Below are 4,864 nucleotides of genomic sequence, written 5' to 3' on the forward strand. Positions count from 1 at the left end.
AGTAGAAGCAGGTCTCAACTGCTGAAAGTCCCATCCAGATCTGCTGCAAGGTGGAAACAAGCTGTGAAACCCTATAATTGGGGCAGTAGCAACCCTTCATCTAGTGGAAAGCACAGAGCATTCGGTTTTCTGCTGATGGAGAGGATGGGGGCTCTGTGGGTACCTCCCAAGTTTCTAAACACTTCTTCACAGTTTCTAAAACTCTTCAGTTTTATGCTTAAATTAAACCAAAAAGATGTCAAAACAGGATGAAATGTTTTTTCAGGAGATGCTGGTGGGCCTGGTGTGCCGAGGCACTGCCTGCTGCCGGCATCCCCAGGGGATTCGGGCTTTGGCTGCACCTGCCAGCTGTGCTATGGTTCTCTGGCTGATGGAGATGATGGAGCTGAGCCAGAGGGACCGCCTGGCTTCACAGTGCCAATGGGGAACCGGAACCCCTCCTGCTTTCCCCAGGCTCCCAGCATCACTCATCACAGTGCAAGCAGGTTCTGAGAGCACCCTGTGCCTGGCAGCCTGCTGGGTTGAGGAGGCTTTCTGTTTTCCACTAATGATTTACTGGGGCACACTGTGCTTGTGTACCCAGCTTTGCTGACAAGTCCCCTCGCTGGCAGAGCTTTAGCATTTAGATCCAGCTGGGTATGTCTTGCATCCTGCCCCAGCACCAGCTGCAAAGGAGAGTCGAGAGCATCAGGCACCAACTAGGGAGCGAGTACCCAGAGCCCAGCCCTGGCTTTGGCTAGGGCTGGGGCTGTAGCTGCAGCTGCCATGCAATTTCCATTGGTTGCAATGGGTCAGAGGCAGTTGGGGCTCCTTTCCTCCCTGCTCGAGCCCCCACCATCAGGAGCTGCAGGCAGGATTAAGGAGAAAAAGCAAAGTATGGGTCATGGGAAGAGGGAAAACAGAAGCAGCTCAGCCACCAAAGAGGAAACGGTGGGACACAGATGTTGGTGGAAAGCTGAAGCCACTTACAGAGGATGCATTTACTCTTATTTCCTTCCACTATGGCTTAATAGCAATGTTTTTAATGACAGATAGGACCGGAGCTGGGTTTCTGCCTAAACACCTCTCCGCCCTGCATAAAAGTGTTGAATTTAATATTAACAAAAATTAATCACAGCTACTGGGAAGCACCCGGCAGTATTCCCCATCCCTGGGAATGCTTGGTTCATGTGCTCAGCACCATTAATTCCCATCTCTAGGCAAACAGCACCAGAGCGTCACCGGAAAGCAGAGGCCTTCCCTGTCCTGATGAATATAGACCCAGAGTTTATCTTGTAGTGGCACAAGCACCCCCTTCCCGTCCCCTCTGACAGCCTTTGCTGTGAATCCAGGGTGGTTTCAGATGCCCCTGGATAGGAAATGGCTGCTCGACACCAGCTCACCCACCTGTGTTTTGGTTTCTCTCCCTCTGCCACAAAAGGCCACTGGGATAATTCCAGCTCACAGCAGGCTGGCTGAGCTAGGTTGGATCTCAGGTTTGCTGGGACATTGCTGTATTTTTCCTGTTGTTGCTACCACAACTCCCTCTTTCATTAGTAGCACTAATTGCTCAGTGCATATTTTGCGTATGTATATTAGTATTTCAGAACAGGTCATTTTTTATCCTGTAATTAAATGACCACTCATGGATGTGTTAGAAAAGGAGCAGCCAAATGAAATAATGCTTGTGGGAGTGCTGGGCATATATACAGCCATTGCCCAGGACTTCACTATAACGTAGGACTGAGCTGCCTCCCCTGCTGGCCAAGGAGCTGTTATAGCCCTGCATTATAGAAAGCAGTGTGTGAGCACCCTGCAATCCCTCCAGTCTCTCCTCTGATTTAATGGACCGCCCCCCAGGTCCTGGCCCACCACCCACCTCCCTCTTACCTCTTTCATTTCCGGCATCCACGTGAGCTTCTCGGTTGAAGCACCCACCAGCAGCCCTCTGTCCCCTTGTTTTGCAGGGGTTACATTTGCTGGACACCCTGTGGGGTGAAAATAAACTTCCCAGGTCCCTGGGCTGCTCTAGCTCCTCTGCCACTCGCCCTGAACATCACCCAGGCTCCCTAAAGCAAATGGTGACCTGTCAGGGGCAAACACCCAGGCTTTTCCCATCTCTCTCAAGCTGTTGATCCTCTGGGGCATCGCTGCTCCCGCAGCCCCAGGCTCTTCCCAAGGTAGGCATCCCAAGTGGTGGACTTGCTCCCCATCCTTCACCCCACCTCCACCAGGAAGGGCTGTTATCATGTGCAAACCCCAATTCTGGGTCCGAATCCCTATGCAGCCTGCAAATGGGTGATCCTCCTCCTGTGGGTATTGACCGAGGGAAGCACCCCCAAAGCACCTGCACGCTCTTCAGGACAAGGCATTACTTGCCCTCACAAGTCAGTGTCCTGCACATGCAAGTCTTGGGCAAAATATATTCATTTTTGGCTCTCCACAGATGTAGCCCTCTGGCTTGAGCCAGGGGGTGTTCAGCCGATGTGACATGAAGCCACACGCTGCTCATCAATGCTGTAATGTTGAAACTCTTCTGACTCCAAGCAGCAAAGTAGTGATGAAATCGGAGCCTGACCCCTGCCGTGGACACCCTGAAGGCTGGGGATGGTGCAAGCCAGGGTGCCCTCTGGGCTGCAGAAAGCCAGAAGGTCCCAAAAAGGAGGGATTTACATGGAAAGAGTGTTTTGTTCACCCTGGGATCCGTAAGCACAGGTTGAGCCTGTCAGGCAAGTTGCTGCCAGCGGGATGGGCGCAGCAGGTAAGGCAGCAGCCCCAGCTCTGTGGTGGACAACCGGGCTGGCAGATTTTTTGGACCACCTGGGAAAGGAGAAAGAGGCTTGGTAAACATGCCATATCCACAAGGATCCTGTGATTACAGCACAGGGCATTTCAGGAGCAATGTTTGGTGGGGTTTTGGTGCCAGGGGGTGTGGGTGTCCTCCCCGCCAGCCACCGGGTGCCTGGGGACATCAGGGGACAGGCTGGATGGGGATGGTCACACAGGAAGAGCTCCACCACACTGCAGGTGGAGAACCTGTACTCCCCCGCAGTTCCCAGCAGACTTTTCCAAAGGTTTTAGGTTCTTTTCCAATGAAAGGGGCAATGAATCCCCATGTTCCCCACGTGTGATCAAAGGCAGGTGCTCTGCCATGGGGTGGTTATGGCTGGAGAGGTGCAACGTTTGGCTCATTACTGCAAGAAGCTCTGTCCTCAAGCTTACAGCAAGAAAAATCAGTCTGCTCAGGCAACCCCTCCTTGTTTCTCCCTGCAATGTCCATTGGGATGCCTATAAAAAACTAGAAATCGGATCGACATTGTTGCAAACGAGCCGCTGGGATATGGGATATTTTCATCTCTGAAATGCAGAGATGCCACCAAGGGGTTGAGGTTGTGGAGGGCAACCAAAGCAGCAGGGACCATAAACCCCTTGGCTTGTGTTCAAACACTGGCAATGCCACCGCCAGGCACCTTTGGGACACCTTTGAGAAACCTGCTCAAGGTTCCCCTTGGCAGGAGCACTCCAACACAGGCAGGATCTGGCCGCCGCAGGGCTCTCGGCAGCACCAGCGGCTCTTCCCCAGCAATGTCTCTAAGATAAATGTTTGTCTTTTCCGTCCAAGAGATACGGCAGAGCTGCTGCCAGCACTATGTCTCAGTGGAATCACTTTTCGTTCTGCCAGGAACGTTACCGGCTCATGATTCACATCTTTACAGCAGCTTTGGAAGGAAAATGTGCTTCTCGCTAGGCAGACCTTCACGCACATCAAGATGCCACAGTTTTTCCAGACTTTCCAAAGGAAGCCACGGCTGAGTGAGACATTCCTTCTCCTCTTCCAGCTTTCTTGGAACAATCTCTTTTGATTAGCAAGTGAGACAGACAGTTGGAAAGACAGACAGTCCAGGCAGTAGGGTTATAATAAGCAGTTTGCATAAGCCCAGCCTCTGGTGGGATGGTGCCTTCCTCTGCCTCTTGCTGGATGGCTAATGAGAGCCCCCAGTGTTTTCTGTGGTTCCCGAGCCCTGCCCTCCTCCATGGTCCTCCATGGCTACAGGCACCTTTGCCACCAGGGAGGGGACAGAGGCTGCATCCGGCATCTGCAGGGCTCAGCGAGGGCATCCCTCCAGGGCTCTCCCCAAGGCAGCGGCCAGGGCAGGCAGGATGCGAACATGACGCTGGAGGGGAGGAAAGCAGCTGCTGCATGGAGCATCCCTGTGGGCAGCCAGCCCACCCTGCCGCCGAGGTAGGCAAGCTGTGCATGGCGCTGCTGGCGAAGCTGAGTCATGGGGCGGCCTGCCTGCCACGGCACACATGGGCCCACGGCCATGACTCAGCCCCACAGCTGCCAGCACTCGCTGCCGGCCCCATGGCTCCTAAATCTCTCTGGGGCTTTGTGCCGGAGCCCCCATGAATGAATCAGAGCCAGCTTTGTGCTGGGCCCTGGGGAGACCGTGGTTCCCTGTGGAGGGAGGCTTTTCTCTCTGAGCCCCTAGCATGGTGGGGCCCCTGAGAGAGAAGGAGGAGGACAGCACAAAAAAGGGACTTAAAAGGCATCTCCTGGTGCAGGTAGGAGCAAGGATCTGTCCCACCTGGGAGGATCGCACTGCCCTGAAGCACAAAGCAAAGGGGCTGGGGTTTGCTTTGCTGGTTTGTGCCTATGGCACAGGAAGCCAGGTTGGAAAAAGCAACCAAATAGCTCAGGCATTGCCGGCTGGTCCCACACAGGGGATGTGTATGAGGGCAGGGTGCAGGGAAGGAGATGGGAGCTCCTGCCTCACTCCCTGCAGCTGCACCCTGCTGGTGACATCAGCCCCAGCACTCGCACCACACTGACAGAGGCAACAAAACAAGCACCTGCAGGGAGTCTGTTTGGAAAATACCAGGT

Source organism: Phalacrocorax carbo, chromosome 10 (genome assembly GCF_963921805.1).
Source record: "Phalacrocorax carbo chromosome 10, bPhaCar2.1, whole genome shotgun sequence".
NCBI lineage: Eukaryota > Metazoa > Chordata > Aves > Suliformes > Phalacrocoracidae > Phalacrocorax > Phalacrocorax carbo.